General features: G+C 34.6%; 1 long non-coding RNA gene across 3 annotated transcripts; it reads left to right on the top strand.

The window, feature by feature from the left end:
* The first annotated feature begins 3,527 nt into the window (after window positions 1-3,527).
* LOC147913901 (uncharacterized) lies at window positions 3,528-25,755 on the top strand. Of its 3 annotated transcripts, XR_015556017.1 has the most exons (4): window positions 10,879-11,015; window positions 12,898-13,050; window positions 24,551-24,632; window positions 25,592-25,755. It is a non-coding gene; the product is annotated as an uncharacterized LOC147913901 (long non-coding RNA). The 3 variants fall into 3 exon arrangements; XR_015556019.1 differs by lacking the exons at window positions 10,879-11,015; window positions 12,898-13,050 and adding an exon at window positions 3,528-3,569; XR_015556018.1 differs by lacking the exons at window positions 10,879-11,015; window positions 12,898-13,050 and adding an exon at window positions 13,059-13,234.

Here is a 25,755-nt window from a genome sequence, read left to right on the forward strand (position 1 = left end):
CAATTTTAAACTTTGGCCATTTTGCCTTTCTGAGTTTTTTTAAGAAATGTATTGTTCTTACTGATTCCTAACAGCTGTTTATTCTGAAATGTGTCTACTATATATGTTAAAATTTTTTTTTCAAATCTCTAATTTACTTTTCAGCTTTCGAAATTTTTAATAGTTCAATTTACAGATTCTTTAATCTGTGTATTCTTCCTTTTCTGGACATCAGTGTATAAACTTATTGTCATTTTTTTTTTTTTAATCAAAATATACCTTAAACCTCTCTTTATAAATTTCTATTGACCCTTGACTGGTCTCCTATGATCCAGCCTGAATCAACCTTGCTAGTCTTGTTCTTGCCTATTGTATTTAGTTTCAATAAAAATGCTAAAGAATTTTGTGACTCCGGGGTTTCTTTCTTTTTACACTTGTCTAAAATGTAATCATACCTCAGATATGGCTGTATAAATTCTACTCTTCCTTCAAGATCCTCAACAATGTCTCTTATGTGATTATCTTTTGCTAAGAATCCAATTCATAATTAATTGATCAATAACATTTGCTTTTTGTTTTGTGATTCCTTCAATTACAGGAGATATCCTACTAAGTTTTCCATCACATTTGTATCTAACTTTTACTTCATCTACTAGTTTTTTATTTGTTTACCAAATATATAAAACTATTATTTAGTTTTTTTGTTATTAGTTTATAAGCTGTGAGGTCAGGGGCTCTATTTTCATATATTTCTATTCTCCATAGTTCAAAAAAGAATACGTTTTGCTAAGTATACTCATACTTCTAAGAAAAATAGAAGAATAAGTTCATTAAGTAGCTTTAACCCAGAAAATGATTATCAGAGAATTCAAATCATTAAAAGAGCTACAAAATAGTCATTGAGCTTTTGATGAATTCTTCAAGAACAGACAAGATTACCTAGTTCATATGTTATTCTTTTGTTTTTTTTATCCTATGCCAATTATTTTTACCACTTTAGATTTAGGTTTCTACATTAATTTAGTCACACAACATACAATAATACAGTCATATATCCACCAGGAACTTCCACCAAATCATTTTAAAATTGAGTAAATGTTAATAATTACAATGATGTTAGCTGATTTTTATGGTGTGCTTACTTACCACATATCAAGCACTTTTTTTTAGGTATTTTCTCTTTGTCATCAAAATGATCATCTAAGATAAACATTATTATCCCTGTTTTTCAGGTGAAAAAATTGAGCCTCAGAAAAATGTAAATGATTTGCTTTGCAGAGTCAGGAATCCAATTCCAATGACTACGTTCTTTTTCATGTACAAGGCTGCCTCCTTCGGTTTACCTTCATTTAAGTTGCTCAGGAGGGATTTATTTGCATAAAATATTGTAACAAAAACTTTCCATTCATTTGACTATATTATGAGGGCCTTCACTGAGATCCTTATTCTAGAAATGATCTCAAACAACTAAAATGAACTAGAGCTGTATAAAGAACTTATGAATTCAGGTCCATCTACAAAGACAATTCAGAAGCATCAGAGAAAAATATCATGGTAATGAACTCTCTGGCAGAGAATGGCCCTTATTTTCCTCTCTGATGGGGTTTCAGTTCACTTTGCCCTGAATAGATTCAGTCTTAGAGAGAAACTGAAAGTTCGACTGTCACTTGAGCTTTAAGTCATTCTCATTGATATTTCAATGATTAGAGGATTATAAGTGAAACCTTCCGACAGCCATACCCCTGAAATGACCTGCTTTTGATAGCTCTGAATATTGCTCTTTCCCAATTGGAAATCTATTAAACTGAGACAGAGGTAAGCACATACTGAGTGAAAATGATATGAAAGCTAACAAGATAATACAGAAAATCGGGAGGGTCATGAAGCCTCTTAGAATGCCATTTGAAGCTGCTGAATTTGTTGTTGTTTGCACGAGAATTCATCTAATATACTAGAAAGAATGCATTCGTTACTGACCATTCTTTTAGTTTTCAATTATTATGTTTGTGGCAACACTCTAGAGTTTCTGGATGCAAATTGTCATTTCTTCTTTATTGTCTATTGTTAAGTCAGGCAGTTCTCAAAATTGACTGGTCAATAGAAATACCTGTAATAGCTTGTCAAAATCATGCACATTTCCAATCCTGCTCACTAAATCCTGAGACAAGATAAAGTAGGGCTTCAGCATCAACACTGAAAAAAGATATATGTATATAATATATATTATCTTCTGCCCCTTATGAGTAATTAAAACTGGGGAGGGGAAGCCTATGAAAATTTTATATATAAAAAAAATTTTTTTTTTGGCTTCGTTCAACAATTTCTGAGTCTATACCAAATGAAATCTACTTCATATATAAAAATATCAGTTGGTTAACAGACTAGCAAGCAACACAAATAGGTGTTGTCTTTACAAAAATACGTGATGAATTCTGTAATCAAGGCATGATTCAAATGCTGAGACATCACACAGAAGGTAAGTTGTTCTATATTTTCTCTTGTATTATAGATTTCTGAGAGAACAGCCTCCACATGTTGTAGGGAAAGTTAATTTTTCAGCACCCTACTTCTCCTACATTATGCTTCAGAAAAATTTGAAAGTTTCCCACAGAGGGCTTTTCTACACAGACATGGAATATCTCAATTTTTGATTGATATCTAAAGATTATGTCTGTGTATCAACAATGATATTTTTGGTTTCAATGAAAACAAAACAAAGCAAAGCAAACAAAGAACCAAAAACTACATAACAACGCATAAAAAATTAAGAGCTTCCTTGGATTGGCTAATTTGCTAGATGATATCAAGGCCAGTTTTCCCCCATTTCCATGGCTTCCATTCAGGGCTGGAAGATGGCTGTGAAGCTTTGAAGCTTCTAGCACAATAGCCAAGAAGGACAATGCAAGAGAAAGAAGAAGAAAAAGAGGAAGTTAGAGATAGTTGCTTCTTCTCACATTACTCCTCTCTCTTTTTTTCCTTATAAAGGAGGGAATCTTCTCAGAAACCTCCAGCAGGCTTTCCCAATTTCATTCGTACTAGTGGATCATGTGTTCATAATCACTGGAAATGGGAAATTGAGTGGTCATATTGTTACTGACCCAGGTGGGCTCACCTCCTGGTGAGTTAAATAAGACTCGACACCAGTGGAAGTTGTCTCACCAAGTAAAGTGTATTTGCAGCAAATAAGAGGCCATGAGGAATCATTTCCAAAGTCATGGCTTCCCCAAACAAAAGAAAGCAGAAACTTTTATTTGGTTGGGAAATGAATATTCAAAAGGGAAAGGTGAGTATTTGCTTGCACAGGCTCAGTTGGAGAACATGCTTGCACATAATGAGGCCTAAGCTCCTCCTGGAGAGATCTTTGCATTAAAAATAAGGCAAAGGTCATGGGTATAGCTCTTGTGGTGAGGCTTGGTCAATTTCAGGATGGCTGGTGGTTACAGCTCCTTAACATATAAAAGGAAAAGAAATAACTTGGAAAAACAGTCAATTGCTTCCAAACCCACCTTAGAGTTTCTTGAAGCACCTAGTCCGTGACAATATTTATTAAGGTAGATCCTCTATGATTGGGGAGAAGGAAAGAAGGTGAGGTGAGTAGATATCTTCCTTGAGTTTATTGCTACTTTAACTTGAACAAGATCAGATTGCTCATATGAAAGATGGGCAGAATTGCATTTTGATAGGCAAGCAAGTATTTGGATGAATAAATGCCAAAGTATATAGCTTTTGATTAATCTTTGTAAAACAAGGGAAAAGTGAATGGGTAACCTAAAATATCAGATTTTAAAAATGAAGGCTTTATTTTGAGCTATGTGATATTGTATCTGAAGCTCTCCTTACACTTGTATTCTAGAATATTCCTTCCCTAAGAATATGTCAAGGAGATGTGGCTTATAAACCTGCTGACCAGAAAAGTGGACAAGTAAGAGTTGTATAGATCACGAACATTTCTAATCCATGGCAGCTCTAAAGAGGTCAGGCATCTGCTTTATAGTTCAAAGTTTATAGATGTAACAATACTTAAAAAAAACCTCAGGAAATATAGGATGTCCTGCCTGTGGACATCAATATGAACTAGAAATTTTAATGAGAGGATAGCTTCAAAATGAAATAATCCTGCTTTAAAATTTACATATATGTGAAGAAGGTAACCCTAGAGAATAAATGAATATTTTCTTAATTTATTTATTGTTTAATTCCCTTCATGTAATGTCCGCTCAAATTCCATTAATTTGACAGCCTGGGCTAACACTTCAGAATCTTTTGACTAATTCTATATAGGCATGAACCTGTACAATGAAACTAATGGGAGTCCTCAAAGTGGCTCAGGCAGGAGCAAGTCCTATTAAATCCTGAGCATCATGACAGTGAGGGTTAAAGAAGATTGCTGGGGATTATTGAAAAAGAGAGAAGACAGAGGGAGTGGGTGGCCCAACTGTGATTTATTGTTAGTAATAAACTTGGCCAAGAGGCCAACAGGCCCCAGAATTAATCTTACCCAAGAAATCACAGTGACAGTTCTCTCAGAGCTGGTTTTAAGCAAAACCAAATACTTTCTGAAGAACTGAGGAGAGGTATGTTCCATACACGGCTCCAGAAAAGTAGGTCAGTAGATCAAATGACAAATTTTGAATAGTGAGACAATGTTAGGGAAGGAGAGGTGTGGCTTGGGAATGAACTATTTCTATGCATTGTGAACAATTAGCAGAGATAATATTTGTGTGATGAACATCATATGGGAATACATATCAATGGTATACCATAGAACGTAAAGACAGCATTTATAAGTGTTTACAGAGCGCTTGCTCTATGTCTACCACTGTTTTGAAGGTGTAAGCATCCTCTTTGTCACACTTTCCAGTGCATTAGTCTATGTTCAGCCTCAGGTCTAAAACCAACATGAAAGAGACGGAAGGAGAAGCTTGCTTTTAGGGAAACAAACACTGAAACATGTTGGTACCCAGGATGACAATTTGTTCCCTGTCAGCACTTCACTGGTGACTTCAGGTTCCTTTATGTTGGTCTTGGCAAGGAATGAGCCAACCAAAGCTGAAACAATAGACTACAATGCGTAATGCATTATCCTTCATTGTGTTACTATATTTGTCTTTCCCTTGAAGTAGCCGAAGCTGCTGCAGAGTCTGGGACAGCTGAGCACGTGTTAAAACTGTCTACACAATGCCCAAGCAGTTGCTGAAAAGCTAAAACAAATTACGTATTCAACCAGTTTCTGCCTGAGGACAAACTAATATTTAGCTAATCTTGACTATCAGATACTCCCAGAGTGGAATCAAATCAGTTACAAAAAGCTACGAGTATGATACTGTGGGAGATCAAGATTTGGCCACCCTGAAATCTATCTCTTTACCTTGGTTGTTTTCTCTGAGGGACATTTGACCTCCCCCACTAACTGCCTAAAGAATTTGAAATGGTGGCTCCTTCCTGGAACAGATCTTCTATCATGATGGCTGTAAAGATAATGTAGGATACAGGTTACAATAGGAAAGGCACCAACAAGCCCATCTTATTGGAAGTTCTGTCTCTCTGGCCACATTCTCTGGATGGCCCTGGGAGGAGTTGCCAGACAATCATTTACATTTATAAGGGAAATCTCCATTTGTAAAGGTATCTCCCTCTCTGTTTTGGGAAGAGGGGGGGATGGCCTCATTTCTAGAGGCTTATCAATGTGGAAGGTGAGGCCTTAAATCTGCATAATAACCTTACTCTTGTTTACTGTGCTTTAGTGGTAATCTCCTGTAACTGACTTCCCCCACCTCCCACATCCTCTTTTGTCATTGGCTGAACATGGTATTTAAGACGAGAATTTCTGCTATTGTGTTGAGAAACACAGTGTCCCTGCTTTCTCCCATGTATACATGTTATTAAACTTGGTATTATTTTCTCCTGCTAACCTGTCTTGTTAATTATTTGGCCAGCCATAAGAACCTTAAGGAAAAGGGCAGAGGGAGATTCTCCCTCTTCCCCCGACAATATACACATACTCCCCTAAATTATTAAAACAAAACATATAATTGATAACGAATTGTGCAGACATTAGCTTAATTCTATATAGAGAGCAAAGCTTCCCTAGAGAATATAAGAAACAATTTTTAAATAAATTGTCTTTATCTGGTTGAAAAGCCCCCAATTTAATCATTTTTATTTTGAAAATCGTTAGTCAAATACATGCTTATTATATAAGGTTATTTCATGAACATAATGAAATATCTTTAACCCTTTAAAAGCCTAATTATTGAGTAAAATGAAAAGAACATTCAATATTTAAAATGCAAGTGTAGTTGAGCATGTGTTTTTCTGTCTGAAAAAAAATTATCATTTTTGACATTTTTCTGGCATACAATTTATAAAAATTAAATTGATGTTGTACTAGGTTCTTTGTATTGAGAATGGATTTTAAAATAAAGGGAGATTAAATAAAAATAGAGGCCTTATATATTCCTTTTAATTTGTTTGGAAAAATTATTTTTAATTAATCACAAATTGAGTCCTTATGTACTTTAGGCATTAAAAGTCCCCATTGACTTTATGAGGTATGAACTTATCCAGACTCTTAGCTATGTTAATAATAAAATGCTAAAAATATAATGCTGAATCAAAGTTATGATTTAATAGGTATGCAAATGAAGAAAATGCAAAATGTTTAAATCTATAAGAGCAAGATTTCCTAGCTCCAGGTTACTTACAAAAGGCACTAAGTGCAAAGTTGATCTTTTTTCTTATCTGGAAGTTGTCATAATTAACTAAAGTCACAAGAAACATTTTTGGCAGTGGTTTAAGTCTATTTTTCACATATTCATCACACAAAATGAGCTAGGGGATTTTTCTCAAATGTTGCGATTAACATTCACCTTTTCATGAACCTTATGCCTAGAAAAATATCAAAAAAGAAAAATTTCAGGAAATGACCAAAACACAACAATAGGTATTTAAAGTCTCTAGTTGTGGGGAGCTTAATTGTATCAACAATGTGATCATCAGTGAGCATTATTCCTCAAGGGACGCTCATGCTGCCTAATGGACAGCAAGAGGGCTTTCAAAGAGCCAAGCCTACTTATCAGCTTGGAGAGACTCTTGCTGGGAATCATTGCTTAATAGATATAGCTTTCTCCTTTGCCAGGAACTTGATTTTCAACACATCTTTCTAACAGATTGTGCCTTCAGAAATATTTAGTTGGATCCCACTGTGGAATGTCACGATTAGTGACTGTAGAATGCAATTCTCAAGTGCCATTGTGCCTGAAATCTACCATTCAGTAAATGTTATGTACTTTAGACTAAGCCTTATCCTTTCTAGGGATGCATGGAAAATAAATAAATATTAACTCATATGACACTCTAGTGTGACTCCACTATAAACATTTTCCTTCATTAAACAAAAGGGCCTGGGAAGCCTTGGTGCCACTGAGGAGGGAAGAAGAGCAGATGTTAGTTTCACTGAAAATAGGGAGGCATGGCCTCTGCAGGTGCACTTTCCATATTCACAGTTTAGCAAATAGCTAATTCATAATGGAAAGACAAAATAGGGCACACCTGTATCATGACCCTGTATGCGAGGCTGTGTACAGCTGTATATTCATGGGGATAATGTCGCTGAGCTCATGAAATAGCAAGGTGCCATAATGAAAAAAAACTAACAATCGACTCTCATTGATTCTTTTTTGGAATGTAATCTGGCTATACTTATAAGAATTAAAAATACGTGTGACCGTATAATTTTTGGTATATTGCATGATGCAATTTTTTCATTTACTTTTTCTATATTGTCTCCCTTGCTCCGGTCCTATTTAAACAGATAATTGACTTTTTTTTTTCTTAAAGAGAAGTGTATGGTAGTGTGAAAAGTACAAGTTTGCTAAAACAAACACTATCTAGACTGTGTTATTTTTAATGCTTAAATCCATTGAAAAGATCATGTAAAGGTTTTTAGAAAGAGAATAAAAAACACCAAGAAAAGGAAAGGGACTAAATGAGATTCACCCCAGCTAGGGGAAGACAGCATTAAAGGTCTCATAAGTAGTGGAGAACCGTCCCCTATTCCAAGCCCACAAGCAAGGATACTGCATGAGCAACTGACTCCTGTTCCCTGTGTGTCTAACTGCTGCACTGTTACTGCCTGCTCGACACCCACCTAAATCTACAACGGACTTCCTCAGACTTGGGAGTTGATTACAGAAAAACATAAATTGGGTCTGGGGTATAGACTGTATTGTGTGGCATGCTGGCACTAACTACATGTGGCTTCTGAAGTATTCTAGCTCTCTCTAAGGTTGTTCCTGAAAGACAATGGGAAGAAAGATTTTTCCAGTTGGCGGAACATCAAGCAGAATGTTTCATTGTCCATTTGTCCTGCATGGAGATATAAACTAGGGTATGGATTTATATAAGTGTCTGAGCAGTGGCTGATTGTTTGGCTGGATGTTTAGGACAAAGAAGAAAAAATTAGAAGGCTCGAAGAGAATGAGCCCAGAATATGAGTTTTAGAATTGTGTTTCCTTTGAATGCTAAACACACACACACACACGTGTGCACACACACACATGCAGGCAAAATCTCATTGCAGAAAGTACTTTCCATAAACCCTTGGACTAGATGAACTTCTATGGACTTAAATTAATTTCCTCCAGCACCTCAACTGCTTGTTCAAAAGCCTCTTGAGCAAAGTATCTCTAGTGGCAGTAATGGAAGTTATGCTAAGGTTTAAAAGCGTGGACTTCCCATTCACAACTGTTGACTTTGTAGGTCCCACTGCTTGGTACTAAAAGTACCAGCAGCAATAACCAATTCTGAAACCCCAATACATGTAGTACTATGTCCTGGGATGACCAACCAGCCACCTAGTAGCAAATTGATTTCAATAGAATACTGGAAGGGGGAGTAATTTTCCTCACCAGTTCCCAACCCCAGCCCCTTTCTGCCTTGTGCTATGGTTTGTTGAGTTGTGGAATACTTCATGCCATTGCCATGATATCATGCACAATATTACTACAGATCAGTGAATTCAATTTAGCAAACTATGTTAGTCAGAGGACCAAGGCCATTGAGATTCATTAGTTTTATCATGTACCCAATAATCAGAAGCAGTTGACCTTATGGATTGGAGTTGTTCTTTAGAAAATTTAGTTACAATGTCAGCTCTAAGATAATACCATGTTTGGGCTTGAGATGCTTTTCAACAGGAAGCAACATATACATTTGAACTAGTTCCTGTTATAACTCCAATATATCAGTCTAGAACCCATGGTTAGAAGTGAGAATGGAGCTCAACTGATAAACCTAATGACGAACATACCAAATATCTCATGCTTATCTCCACAATTATGGTCTCTTCTGTATTAAAAGTTTAGTAATCTAAGAAAGAATGTTTCCACTGAAAGAAAACAATGCCCCGTTAGTTTAGAATACCACCTGGCCATTCTTTACACTGGGTGCACAAAAGAAAAAAAAGCTTTTAATGTTAACTAAGGTGACTATTCTAAATGTTGTGGGGAAATAAAGTTAAGCTGTATTTTACAGGTATTCAATCACACAAAATGCAAAATAATTTTGCTAATTTCACTTTTATATTCATATCTATTTTCTTTTTTAATTTTAAAATTTTTATTTATTTTTGAAAGAAGCAATTTTGTATTGTGTTGTGGAAGAAATGAGTGTTCTTTTGGCATTCCAATAAAGAGAGCAGAAAAAAAATGAATGAGAAGGTTAGAATAGGAAGATTATCATAAAATGCATTGTATTTTTATATCACATATAAATTTTAAAGGATTTTTTAAAAAATCAGTTTTACTGAGGTGTAATTGACAAATTTGTAAGATATGTAAAGCGTACATCATCGTGATTTGATATACATATACATCATTCTCCAGCTGTTACACCCAGAACAGTGTTAAACTACAGCAGATAGCGTTCATCCTTGCCATGTTGTCTTGTCTACTCTCTAGGGGATAGTTTTTGCCTCATGTTGTCAATAGGGGCCCCCATGGTACCTAGACAAAAATCCTATTGAACACATAGTAGCAGAGATGTCCATTTTTTCAAAAACAATTTTAAAGAGCATTCATTCTATGAAGGATAGCAATGCCACATTAGTCATGTATGTTGCAAATGTTTCCAAGTTTATTTATCTTTTAAACTTGTTTGTGAAACACTTTTTTCCTCAATTCATCAAATCTACCAATTTTTTCTCCATTTTGCCCTCTGACATCGAAGCTCTGTTTATAAAGTCTTTCTTTACTGTGAAATTGTGGGAATATTTGCTTCTATTTTCTTCTAGTACCTTTCTAAACCATGACGTTAAAATTTGTTTTATTACCAGATAATGCATAAAGTAGACATCTTCATTCTACTGAGGGTAAGAATTAATGTGGAACTATTTTGATTTAGGTTTGCAAATTGGCAGCATTAAAAAAAGCCACATCAGAAAGACCCTCCAAATCAAAAAGCTAGGTTCAGTTGGTTGCACCAAAACTTCCTATTTCCTCAATTTCTACCACAAGAAATATAAAGATTCCCATTTTCTGCCCTATATGTGGTAGAGAGTCCCTTCTACCGTCATGAATTTGAATTGTAGGTGAAGCAGCACGTCCAAATGCAGCACTGCTGTAGATAAAGGAATAATTAATGAAGATACATGCACAAGAAATAGCTTTCTCTAGATTTACACCGCATAGTGTGTGTGTATGCTTGTATGTGTGCGTGTGTGTGTGTGTGTGTGTTTCTGACTGCACCTGTCAAGTACAACATATTGACATTACTGAGCTTGGATGTGAAAACCTCCACCCATGCCATACTTTTTGTCAATCTTATCAACACCATACCTCTAAACAAATGATGGGGCAACATCGTATATCCTTTTGTTGTTCAGTTGCTGACTTCTTTCTTTTTTCTTTTTCATTTTTTTTTTTTTAGCATTTGATAAACAAGAAAATATACATCTTTAAAAGTTTCACTAAATGTATGCCCCCAAAATGGCCTTTTATTCTCAGTTACCAGACATTTTTCTTCCAAAAGAAAGAAAAGTAAGTAGTTCTGCTCCTACCTATAACTTTCATCAGTAAACACAGTAACGCAAACTTCTTTACATCTTAATAATTGCCAGCCTAGATTAACAAGCTGCTAATGTTTTGATTTACAAATTGGAGGCCCGTTTGGTTTGCCTGGCCTTCAAGAAGATTGAGCTGTCTCCTCTATTCCCTGCAACTAAGTAAATGACTGTTTATTCATTCTCTTGATTAGAAGGCTGCCCTCCAGCCAGATAAAAGAGGTTCCATAATAAATGTGAGACTCCCATGTTTTGTTTTGCTTTCTGGATTTAGTACTAAACATTAAAAGGAATTGGAGATTGATTTTTGTTCGGGGAGCAGTGCCAGATAAAACAAGGCGTGAGCGAGCAGGCTGGTTTGTAGACATGAGCTCCTTTATAATGAGGGGAGGGTTTGAGTTTTAATGTAACAGCAACTGAGTTATTCCAGGTGTGTGTGATGGGGTGTGTGTGTGTGCATGTCTGTGTGTGTGTGTGTTTTCCCATCTCAGCAGGACTTCTTCATTCATTCTCTCTGATATTCTGTTGGTAGCTGTTGCTGTCAAAGATCAAAACTAAATGCATCTCACCTACTTCTTTAGTCATGGAAACCAAAAACTTCAGTTGAATTTTCTTTTACTGAGACCAATTCTACAGGAATACACTGGGGATTAAAACACACACACACACACACGCACGCACGCAGAGGATGAAATAAAAGTGACTTCCATAGATACATTATTTATGGGCATACTCCCACTTTTTCTTTTCTTTTTCTCTCCCCCTCCCACCTTTTGGAGGGCTGTAGGGTTCCCTTTGCTTTAGAACTCTGTCATTTGGCATTGCCTCACAAATCAATTTCTTCCGATTCATCTCCTCTCCTCTTGCCTTGGGGACGATCCTGTGTCTCCTTTGACTTGCAATGGAGCTACTCTGCTTTCTGAGTTGCTGACAAATTGGCCAATAACCGGAGTAATGGATGCAGCAGTCTCTTGTCTCCCTCTAGCAATTTACATATCAGGGCTAAAGTGTCTCCTCTTTAGAATCCGGGGCTCAGAGGAGTACCCGGTTGCACCTACTAATGGAGCTGCTAGTCCAAGTGCCTAAAGTCCATGGATCAATAAATAAAATTATCTCAGTTGCTAAGTGTACGTGCTGCACTTTGATCCACAGAAACAAGAAAGGAGTGGGATAGACTGAGAAGGGGTAAAAAGAAGAGGTGATAATGTAACTGAGAATTGATATTTGGGTGCATACTCTCCTCTATTCCTAAGCAGTGGACTCCAACTGGATGCACCATTATGAGTTGTGATGTTAAAAGCTGATGTTGTAAGCTTTATGATAAAATAAACATGAAAACATGGATGAAAGGAGTGTTCAGTGTTGTGAGGACGACTTGCTATTTTCTTTTATTTGTCAATTCAGCCAATCTTGTAAAGAAGTTTGGTTTGTTTTTAGCATAAGGGAAATTGATGTCTACATTTGTCACCTCCCTTGCAGGAATCCATCTCCAAACCTCCCAAAACTAGTACTTTTGTCATATTTTCTCTTGACTCATAGGAAAATGGTCTGATGTTTTACTTAGATTGCTGAAAACACACTAGCCATGATCTAACTCTGGTGTAACATGTCTCTAGAGACAGGAAAATTCTTAAAGTAGGAATCAGTCACTCATTTATTCATTCATTTGTTCATAGCTTAAGAGAAAACAGAGATGAAGTGGTGGGGCATGGTGGACACTAATGGGATTATTTTCCTTTGTTTTCATTTCCATTTTTTAAAATGGGTAGTGTCCACATTGTTGTACAGCAGTATCATAATGTATGCATCTCAAGTTATTCAATTAATTTCATGTCTCATGTCTTATTATTTTATTACAGACATTTATGACCAGCTCTCCTGAAGGCCAGGATTCATTCACTTCTTTATTCATTTCATAAATATTTATGGAATTTCTACTGTGTTCTTAATGTTATGAACAGGACTAAGGTTACAGTGGGTAACAAAAGGACAGCACCCCTGCTCCAAAGGAGGTAACTTGGAACCAGTGTGATAATACCTGAGAGCATCTCAAATTATTCAGAGCAATGCCAGGAATCAGAAATCCAAAGATAAAAGCAACTCACGTCCTGCCATGATGGTTAATAGTAGTGCACATATACAGATACGTAAAGAAGTAATTACTTAAAAATAAAAGCTATGAGCTATAATCGCAAGGTATGTTAAGAAAACATTTAACCCAGATTATCCTATTTTTCCTGTATGCCTAATCCAGCTTGTATATTTATTTTCCCTAAGTTTTTCTTCCCCTTTCCTTCCCAAGATCTTTGTCTTATGGAAACACACATACTGATCAACCCAAATGATCCCATTTTACTAATTCTTTGTAAATTGTCACTTTAATCCTTTTGCATAAACTGTTAAACTTATTAATGTCTCCTAATTAATAAATTATAGGGACAGGTTTATTAGTATATTATTCCTGAAATTTTATGAGGCTGTTATATGATGAAAATAACTTTTTCCTTTATTTTTATTTATTTATTTATTTTTATTATTTATATATTATTTATAATATATATTTATATATTATTTATAATATATAATATATGTAAATATATTATATATTATATATTATTTATTTATTTTTCTTTATTGTTGAATCCCCTTTCCCTGCTCAATCCAGTAGCTAGTGGGCCTATTAGAAGACATTCTATAGTATATGATTATTTTCTAACAACCTCAGAGGAGTTTCCTTGGGGTTGAAAATATTAGAACTCTCAGGAAGTCATCCTCTTTTTAAAATACTAGCCAAAATGCCTTCTGCTGGAAAGTTCTACTTAGGTTTCCATGTCATATTCTTACCAGTATCTTTCTTTTTACAAATTAAAAAAATATGTTATAAAAAGTAAACACAATTCTATTGGATCAAATTGATTTCCTTTTTTTTTTTTTGGATGTGATCTGTCTTTTGGCGTGCAGTGATGTTTTAGAAAGCTTGGGGGAAATGAGATTTACATACCTTTTCTCAAAATCTGTTCCCATCAGGAAAATTGTCACTGGGGTGAATCTCCTCTATGAAATAGTGCGTTACAATTCTCTGGGGAAAAACATATTATATATACGTGTGTCACTGTGAATAAGGCATGATTCACACTCATTAATGGAAATCATCAAAGGCCAGTAAAGATCTTTTATTAACAAATGTGCTATAGAGACTTTTTAAAAAGATCTATTTCTCTGCAGTCTCCAGTGATATGTGATTTCTTGTTTATCTCCTCAGAACTTTTTCTTGCCATGACATAGAAACTTAGACTATACGTGTTGATTTGATTTGTTTTATGTTTTTAAGCCCCTTACTCAGTTAAATGTAAGAAATCGAATCTTGAAAGAAAAAAAATATAGAGTGAAGGTAGAAGAGGAGGAAAAGAGAGAAGATCCTAGGAGAGCAAGAGGTTTCAACTTCAGTTTAAATTGTGACACAGCGTTTATAGAACAGTGTAGTTGTGGCCCTGTATGAAGCTTAGACTGAGTTTCTACAAACAAGGGCTCTCAATTTTCAGCTAAAGGAAAGAGGACATGTTTGGTGCCTGGCCCTGGGAAGACACATTGGAATTTTGTTCCTGAGGAGAGAAGAGTTAGTGACAAACCCTAATGTAGTTCTGCTGATGATGTGTCAACCCTGCTCTGTAATGGCAGCAGAGGCAGCCAGGAGGCGTCTTGTCAAAGGAGTGAGAGAATGTGAGCAGATTCATATCTCATCACTGAGAAACCTGGAGATGTCTCTCATGGCAGAGCTGGGGCACATGTGCAGGAGGGCCCAGAACAGCTAGTGTTGTAGTAAGTGACTAAAAACACATTCTCTATTGATTTAATATGAACCATGTGTTCCCACAGGTTGGAAGTCCTAGAATATATGAGAAAATAAGACTGTGTATTGTCAAGTGCTGAATTCTATGGTGCAGATATAGTTATCGGTTTAATGAAATGACCAGCTGGCATTTTGACACTCTATTATCCGGTGGATACCAAATAAACTTATCACCCTCTCTTCCCTTTGTCTCTTAGCCATCTCTACATAGACTTGAGGTTTCCGTTTCAGATAAGGGACAAGAGTCATGGTGTGACTCCTAGTCGATGCTATTCTTAGAATAACAGGATGACAACACTTGCGACAAAGGTACATTGTAGAAAATGACTTGATATATGGTATCCCAACTAATAATCCACAATGAGGATCTGAGGGTGATTATTTACTGTTGTTATTGTTGCTATTTTCTCAAGGAACATAAACCTTCAGTTATTAAGATCATGAAAGCTGCATAAATAAATTTTTCCCCGTTAAAAATAAGAGAAAGATACATATTTTTGAAATAATCATGGACCTACAATTCTTATATGTCACTAAACTATAAAACTTCTGCCAGAAAGAGGGAATTTCAACATTCTTACTAGAGCACCTGGCCACTTAGTTCTTTGCTACCCTTAATTAATAATCAAGAGAATGGCACCATTTGTGGAGATACCATGTAACACATTCATGGGGATGACTAAACAGAACCAAAAGCGTTTCAATGACTGTGCTTCTCTCAAGCACACTTCCTAGTTTTCAGCTTTGGTTTTCAGAGGCGAACCGCATTTGGAAAGCTGGTGACCATTTAGTTTTATATATGGGTATATAAGTCCCCAAAGAACTGTTATGTTTAATTGTTATTGCAGATTGTATTTTATAGTTGCCCAAGGTTGTGTTATAGAGGGTGTTTTTGCTTTTTCACTTGGGTATGTTATCTGAAATATGTTATTTTACTGATTCACAAACGTCTCACAAGCTGAATTTTACTAACCATGTCTCCAGTAAACCATATTCCTTATCAGGCTTCATTATAGGTTCAAGTCCTGGGCCAGAGATCTGGCTAAAACTGAGGCAGGAGAAATATCTATTAAATGACTTTGTTTTTGTAACCTTGAGTTATATCTTATATGAATACCTACTCCCTTTTATTTGACCAGCTCCTGTAGATTGTCCAAACAACAAACTCAGTTTTTGTGATGTTAAAAATATAGTGATTTAACTCTTTCCTTCATAAGCTTGGATTAGAGAAGCTAAGCTACGAAAATATATTACTTACTATATATATAGAGAGAGAGAGTGAGATAGAGACAGAGATGTATATCTCATATATATCTCATACCAAATTCATCTGATAAAGAAGAAATGATCACGGCATATATTAGTTAATACATACTTCCTCTGTTTATAAAGTTCTTGATAATTCACATAGGTCTTTGAAATATACTATCACAGATGGTCTATATAACAATTCTATGAGATATAAATAGGGCCTAAATCTTTATCTTCATTTTACACTTGATAGAAAAAAGATTCAGAGAGAAGAGGTAATCGTCCTGTAGATGAAAGATTAGTAAATGATGAGACTCAAGGACAAATACTGGCCTTCTGACTCCTCATCAGAAATTTTTCATATTCATAAGCTGTCGAGTCAGGAATCTTGGCAAACGTGTGGTCTCTGTCCTTTGTAAGGCTACACAGTGTACACTTAAGAAGCTTTGAGATAAACTTGACAGAGTCGCAAGGTAAACTTTATAATTCCTGCAGCTTTATTTTGTGAAATTTCATCGAGACTTGTAATTCACTTCTGCGGAGTGAGAAGTACTTTCAATCACACTTAGTGCTTTCTACAAATGAAATACAAAATGGTTAATAAACTTAAAGGTGGCCACATTGAGTCTATTGCACCGTAAAGCTGAGTAGGCATAAAGGGCTAAATTACAATGATATATTCCAATACAATGGATACATCATTTGTGGTACGTAATATTCTATCACTACCCAGAATTCCCAGTCACCAAAAATACCAGCACAATTTAGGTGCATAAATTTGTGTAAATTATATGAAAAATGGAATTTAAACACAAAAAGAGGAGACATCTAGGAATAGTGCAGGACAAAACTGTTCATATTCATGATTATGGTAACACAATAATGAGATATCTGCAATACAACCTGGAAACCACGGAGAATTTATACCCTTGGTCTCCAACAGAGTCACTCTATTTCCAAGACTTAGGGATTCTATCCACACCTTCTTTTGCTCCTACAAGTCTCCCCCTAGTTTAGGAACTTGTCCACGTCTTATCAGCACTCTGACACTTTTTCGTACAGTCCAAGCCCTGTCCATTCAATCCAACCTGCATTCAGCTGCATATTTCTCAGATAAATATTTTTATCTCATCAGTCCCTAGCAATTGACCCTCTTTACTGCTTATTAACAAATGAATTACTTCCAAAATTTTTTTATGTCACGTAGAAAATTATATTTATACAACATGTTGGGGTAAATGGAGGACATTGGATGTGTCTATATGGGGCTTGGTGGACGAATGCATTCTTTCCATTTTACGTAAGTAAAAGAAACACAGAATAAAAGGACTATGGGAGATATTAAATTATGAAGTTTTATAAAATTTCCAATAGGGTAGTCTCAAAATTTTAAATAAAAAACTTAAGTTCACTTCTGTGAACATTTTTTTTTCAGATTTTAACCTGAAAATTGATCAAGATTTTTACCGATTTCTCCAATTTTTAATATCTTCTTCAACAAGAAATTTTATTCACACGTGTATGTCGTAGCAAATGGCAAAAGATAATTTATTATTTTTGTGCCACTTGAAAGAAATTTATCTGTAAGCATTAACAAAATTTCAGAACAGTCAGTCTCTAATTGATACTCCAAATGTGTATTGATTCTTTAAATCTATCACTCTTCCTTTTATGTTATTGACAAAGAAAATGTTGAAATTTCTTATGGTAATGAAAATAGATTTAAAAGGCAAACAATTTCATATCTTGAATTTCAAAATATTGACAAAATATTTTCCATTAATTTTTATAATTATTCTGTATGATTCAAATTAAAAGACTAACTAAACAATACCAGTGAACATTTTAACCATACTCTCCCAAAGTTAGGTTTTGTTTAAAATATGTGAACTATATCAATATATAGTAATGTATTTCATGTAGTTTTTGCAGTTAAAAAAATACATTTACTCAAGGTGTTCAAAAGTTTCATTTCAATTAACTGCTTTGGGAAACCAGCAATTATTCTTCAACAATCTGCAAAATGATAATTATCCACAATAATTACAAATAATTACACACACATTTTTAAAAAACATTTTTTAGCTCATAAACTTTTGACAAATTTTTTTGCACAGCGAAAGCACTTCACATGAAGAAAAAGATGGTGATATTCTTATCCTAGTTATTTGCGTAAAGCTGAGAAATATAGTGACCTGAATTTTATTAGAATCACTATCTTTTAATATCATTTAATATAGATCCAAATCTACAAGAGATCATGATACATATGGTCTTCTCTGTGAATTAAACAATGTATTATTTAAACCCCAGACTTCTCAGAGTAAGTATTAATTAATGTGACCATATAATTTATTTTTTGTAGCAAGACATTTTTGTGGGTACATGGGTGTTATTAACAATTAGGCTATGGCAAGAAGTATAAACAAGAAGTACCTTGGGTCAATTTAGTATTAATTTGCTACTATAAATAATGTTTACTAATATGGCTAATATTACTAATATTAAATTACTAAATCCTCATAACAGTCTATGATGGAAGATATACTGCTCTCTTCACTTTAAAAATTAAAGCAAAGAGTGTTTAAGTAGTTTGCTGTAGATTAAACAACAAATGAATGGCAGAGTCAAGGTCTGCCCCATGCAACGCTGAGATTTGGGTGCATTCATATGGGTCTTGCGGCGGCGCTTAACTTTATGAATTCCTGCCTATGTACATACACACATATAGTAATATCATCTTTTCATACAGTCTTGTTTTAAAAAATATTTATTTCCACTTGAATATTTGTTCTAAGTAGTTTATTTTGACATTTCCATGAAGAAAAAACAACGTTCTTCCAAGCATTTCTCTTCGTGGTTTCTAACCAATGCAAGGTTTTCTTTTTGTCTTCTGAACTAACATGGTCTTTATTCGTTGGACACATCAGCAATGCATTATTCCAAATAGTGTCTTTTCTATTGCTTTGCTTCATTGGTCCCAAACACTAGCTTGGGATATTAGTTTATGCAAGGTAGTAAAATAAGCCCCTGTAACGGGTGAAGAATTTTGGATTTTGCAATTACTTGTGTGATCTCGTGACTAGCTACTTTAGTGTGATCTCATACTGCTGAAACTAATCTCATGAGGGTAATTTGTTTCTTATTTTGTACTTGCAGACACTTAAAAGTGAAAAACTCTTTTTTGCCCCATGTAGATATTTTTTTTACAAGGCGTCGGTGTAGATAACTTAGCAATATTGTTTATTTTAAAAATATAACTATAAAAGGTGTAGGCTGAGGTAGAGAATTACAGGGACATATGAATGCAAATATAAGATAATCTTCATTGTATTAACTAACTAATAATAAACTTTTGAGACTATTCTATCTTATGTTAGATAACTTTATGGTTTCAATCAAATAGTTACCTGTGTTGGTACTAAAATAAGGATTTATGATAATATTTAAAATACATATATACTTAAGGGAGTTACTGGCCTTTATGGCCTCAGAACATTGACTTTTCAACATATGTATGTGGCAAATGTCTTTGGTACCTCATATCACATCCCTGTGGCACAATTTTGAGTCCGGCCACATCTGTGCAAGACAGTTCCACGGAGAACTCAGATATAGCTCACTCAGGAAGGGTCACTCCTCAAACACAACATGCTCTCTTTCACCTTTCTGCCTCAGAGCCTTCTCCAAAACAAAGAAAATCATCTACAGTCATGCCCTGCATAACAATGTTTTGATCCATGATGGACCTCACATATGACAGTGGTCCTGTAAGATTGGTACCATATAGCCTAGGTATATAGTAGGCTATACCATCTAGGTTTGTGTAAGTACACTCCATGATGTCCCCACAACAATGAAATTGTCTAAATACACATTTCTCAGAATGTATCCCTGTCATTAACTGGTGACTGTAATTCCATCCTAGGTACACTGGGACAGAGCGGGAGAATTAACACTATCTAGGGGTCACCAACAACTAGCGGGGATTGGTAGTGGGTGGAGAGATGCCCCAGTCATGCTTTTCTAGACAGGCAAGTCTAAGAGGCCTCTTGTGGGCTGCTCAGTACATCCTGGAGGAGCCTCATCCTGTAGCCCACAGAAGCAACTGGAACAACTCGACTTCATACTGGTTTGTCTCCCTCCCTATGTAACTCTCTACACTCCCTCATTCCTGCCTCCTTGAATCACTTCCTTGACAAACCACATGCTCTGCACTCCTTGTTTGAAACACTGCTTTTCTGGAAAACGTACAAAATAAAAATATGATTTATATGCATTTATGATCAAAATGTTTTAATAATCAATTTTTGAATTCTGAAATATCCAAGTTCTCTCCATTGAAATATTTGATTGCATTTTACAGTCATTTCTTTTAAAATATAAAAATATTTTTCCTAAAAACAATAATTCATTTTGAAATTTCATCAAAAATCAATATTTGCCTAATTTTTAACATTGCATACCAAAGATAATTGATAAAGACAGATGAGGAGTGGGGAGAGGGAGCAAGAAAGGAAATAAAAACAATTTAGACAATAATGACTATCTTATAACACACCTGTAATTCACTCATAGATCACAGCTGTGTTACAGGTTTTGAGAGGTTCTAACCAAAAGCAAAGAACCATGCTCCAAACCCCACTCTCTCTCTACTCCCATGAATACACTCGTTTTCCCAACCTGGTCCCAAACATCTCTTATTATTTTATGTATTAGGCCTTTCTTTTCAATTAAATCTATGGTTTTGAAATTTCATATCTATTTTCCTACCAATCTTCCTTCTTCCCTTCCTTCCCTTCTTCCTTCCTTTCTTTATTTCATTTGGGATCTTCTAATACACTTACCTGCTCATGATAAAATTTTCCTTCTTCCTGCCTGTCAATTCAAACCTAAAACATCTTTCAAATCCCAACTTAGAAATGATCTTCAAAATACTTTATCTCACCAAAGTTGTAAACTAATTTGAAACTGTTTTGTATAATGTATTACTATGGTATTTAAAAATTAGATATTTAAAGTTAAGCATTTGCTATATCAAAGCAATGTGCTACATGCATTATAAAAACGTTACTTATTTGTTCTTTATAAAACACTAGAGGGAAGTAATACTACTTTTATCCTTCAGAATGTTATATATCCTCTTCTAGTCTACATAGCTAGTTAGTGACAGACCAGTATTTGCCTCCACATTTATCTTACACTCGTATCCATCTGTACACATTATGGGGGCGAGGTGGAGGAGGGTCATTGCTAACTCTGAAATTTATATTAATATAATTGAGAGCATAGACAAGATTGTATGTAATGTATACATAAATTTTTATACAAAAATTAAGATAAAAAATTGTAAAACTAATACTAAAATTAAATATGAGCATATTTCTAATTCTGTAGTATCTGTGTTCATTCCTTCCCCAGTCCATGTATGTAACACTAACCCCACCATATTGTTTAGTTCTGCTTGAATTGAGCTTTACACAAATGGAATTAAATTGTAGTTAGTCTTCTATAACATTATTTTTCTATTTGATGCTTTTTAAAAATATCTATATGTTTTTACATATAGCTCTAGTTTATTTATTTTCACTGCTTTAAAATATTTCATTGAGTGAATTACTATAATTTATTAATCAACATTATTTTTGATGGCCATTTGTTTTTCTTTCTTTAGTTTTTTTTTTTTTTAAATTATAACAGTGCTTCTAAGAACATTATTTTTCATGTGTCCTATTACATATGGATGGTTTTCTCTACGGCAAAGTATAATTGCTGCTTATACACATGTTCAAATTTACTAGCTAATTCTTGCTTTTCAGTAAATAAAAATATAATCATATAAATGTACAGTAAAACAGAATCGCATAAATGTGATAATTTATAAATGTGATAATTTCCTATTGCCAACAGGGTAAAATCCAGGATCTTTACCTTAGAATTCAAATCTCTTGATTATTTGACCCCAACCTATTTTTCTATAACAGATAATGTGTATTTCAGGTAAATCAAACTGTTCACAATTATACAATTATGCCCTTAAAATTTTTTAGCTGTACGTCTTTCTCTTCAGGTAGTTGAGGTCTGTCTGAAGAAAAAGCAAACAAAACAATAGCATGCAGGTATTGGAACATTTTGATGCATATCTGGTGATCTCCATATTCTCTTCCCTTGCTGACATACCAAGTCAAGTATATTCATATATGTTTAAGTAATCTTTAATTCTATGCATTTGCAATATTCTCAAAATAATAAAACTTGAGTGGAGGGCAATGCCAGGAAATCTGCAGTATAATATCTATACTAAAGCCAATACTAATATCCTCAATCACATTCTACCTTGATTGATTGATTGATCGATTGATTGATTTGAATAGAAAGCAGGCAAAGTAAGTGAAGGATCTAGTTAATGACCACTGGTCCCAAGATATGTTCATATTCTTAAGAGAATAGTTGCACGCAGAAAATAAATCTATAAAAAAAATCCTCATTCCACATAATATAAGTATTCCAGGAGTAGTCAATCTACTTACTTTAATTTCATTATTTTATCTAAGTGAAAAGTAGTAAGAGAAAATAGAATAAAAACTTATTTCAACAATTATTGAGTTTGAATATTTTTCACTTTTTGGCCTGCTATTATTGATTCTTTCTTTTGTTATTATCACATTTGATTTCAAATTAGATTGCTTTAAGGGGTGCAACATTTCAACACTCCTGATTTCAGGATTTAATATTTTACTTTCATCACTTCATTTTCTTGTTAAATTACTTCCCTGGAAATCAGAAAAAAATTATATTTCTAATCATCAAAATAATATGAGACTATTTAAAGTAACTGGCACTAATATCACAGTTGGCATTCATATTAATGATTGGTATATGTAGCTACAACAAGCATCTGTTTAAGATTTGTTTTTTAATTAATAAAGTCAAGAAATTGAAATAATTAGCTAAATTGTAGCAAGTTAAATACCTACTGCAATTTACAAAATGACAACATGAACAGCTTTTTCCTGATGCTTTAAATTTAGCAAATTTGATAACACTTTTTATGTACCCATAACTTCTGACAATTTGTAGATCTTTAGTTTGATTTTTTTCCCTCAATTTATGATTGTGGCTTAATTTACTCTAAGGATGCTTATCTAATATGCTAGTTTGGGGGCCGTCCCCGTGGCGTAGTGGTTAAGTGTGCGTGCTCCACTGTTGGCAGCCTGGGTTCGGATCCCAGGCGTGCACCGATGCACCGCTTGTCAGGCCATGCTGTGGCGGTGTCCCATATAAAGCAGAAGAAGATGGGCACAGATTTTAGCCCAGGGCCAGTCTTCCTCAGCAAAAAGAGGAGGATTGACATGGGTGTTAGCTCAGGGCTGATCTTCCTCACAAAATAAATAAATAAGTAAATAATATGCTAGTTTTATGATTATGGACAGATACATTTAAGTGTTTTATACCTTTGAAGATAAACTCTGACTATGGTATAAACCATGATTAAGACTGAGGGACCAATTAAAGGTAAATTTTTTAATACCAACATAATACTAAAAGAAAAAAAGAGAAGTTTTATTGAGTGTGAAATGTGATATCGTTGTCAAGTCATTGTAATACAAGCTTCCCGAGATTATTTACCATTCTTGACAATACATGTTATTTTCTGAAAACTATCTTCCTCATCGTAATAATTGTGTTTCATTTCAGCTTTTAATTTTAGAGTATCACCAAGAATATATGCAGAAAGGAAGCATAGAAGCATTTACTATTAAAGTTATTGGAAAGTTAATAAGGACAAACCTCTTAAAGAAACTTTCATCACACTTAAAAATTTATTCTGGGGGCCAGTCTGGTGGTGTAGTGGTTAAGTTTGCGAGCTCTGCTCTGGTGGCCTGGGGTTCGCAGGTTTGGATCCCAGGCAGGGACCCACCCACTGCTTATCAAGCTATGCTGTGGCAGGCGTCCCACATACAAAGTAGAGGAAGATGGGCACGTATGTTAGCCTAGAGCCAATCTTCCTCAGCAAACACAGGAGGATTGGCAACAGGTGTTAGTTCAGGGCTAATCTTCCTCACAAAAAAAAAAAAGAAAAGAAAATTTATTCTGTATGTTGGACCTTAAGCTTGTCCTTAATTCCCACTATCCCAAATAAATAAAACATTACATTTACAAACCAGATCAAAAAATAACATTTCAAAATATTTTGGAGAAAGTTGGGAACTTAAAATACCTTAAAAGTAAAGAAAAATCACATGTGAAAATTAACATTTGAGGGTTCAAATAACCATAATAAATAAAGATTAAGAAAAACAAGTAGAAATGTCTATAATCTTCCAAAATACAAATATACAAATTTTAAACTACAAACATCCAATATTTATTCCTATTTATTTCTTAAAATTCTTCCTATTTGTGTGAAGATCATGAGGGAAGACAAGCAGTATAAAGATGGAGGAAGAGGAAGGGCTCATTCAGGTGTGGAGATTCCGTAATGCAACTCAGGTAAGAAGCATGGAGATACTATGGCATTCAAAGAAGAGTTATAAGATAGGAAGCCTTATCAGATGCATAATTTGATGAAGCAACAGTGCAATGTATAAATTAAAACAGGGACAATGGCACGTAGTCCTTTGTCAAATGTTCTAGGGAACTAGCTATTTAGAGTCCTAGATATGTGTACAAGCATTTCTGCCTTTACATAGACATATCATTTACCCTCTTGTCTAGTGATGGAAAGATTAGAGGCCTATGTGACAAGTGTATAGCAGTAGTGATTGTACAGAAAGGCATCCTGAGTAAGAGACACAGATTAAAGCATTAGGAAACTACTCAGCAAATCAGGAGGAGACAGGAGGAGATAAAAAAAAAATAATAATAATAAATCTAAACTTTAAATTTTAGTAACATATATTTTTGTTTTAATTTGTTTTCTCAGTAGAACTTCATTCTATCCAATTCCTTCCATTGGAAATGAACACACACACAGATACACTCACACATTTTTAAAAAAATAGTGCTCAGAGTATTTAGTGATGGTTAATAGACAGATTGACATCTTGAGAAAGAAGGAAAAAAAACATTGTTAGAAGGGTAAAAAGTTCAAGTTCTTGGAGAATTCCAAGTTCCTAGAGCTTATTACATATTTTATTATTATAATTTTTTCTTTGCATGACTGTGTTTGGGCCCCCCATAAGCTCAACAGTTTGAAAGAAAAAGACGTGAGCTGTAGTCAGACAGGAACACCTCCCCCCTCTTCATATCTCCACCCCAAAACCAACAATGCTTCACAAAAATATCAGCTCTCAGATTAAAACAGAATAACTTTTACGTTCAAAAATAACAAGTCTACTTCAGTGTGTCTACTATTAAAAATAATTTTAACTCACTTGAGAAAAACCATGGAAACATTGCAAATCTTGTTATTACTATCTTTGTGGCCTTCTTTTCTCTCTTTGATCTAGAATGGAAATCTGGCAAAGTGCTTACCGGAGACGATGACACCAAGAAAAACAAACCTGTTATCACAAATGCTGCCTATTTGCAAGAAGATGTATTTCTTCACAGATGATATCATGAGATTTATATTTATATGTATGTTTTGCAATGACATTAAAATTTTCAACTT

Source organism: Ceratotherium simum, chromosome 24 (assembly GCF_057802395.1).
Source record: "Ceratotherium simum simum isolate JZ-2026a chromosome 24, ASM5780239v1, whole genome shotgun sequence".
Classification (NCBI taxonomy): domain Eukaryota; kingdom Metazoa; phylum Chordata; class Mammalia; order Perissodactyla; family Rhinocerotidae; genus Ceratotherium; species Ceratotherium simum.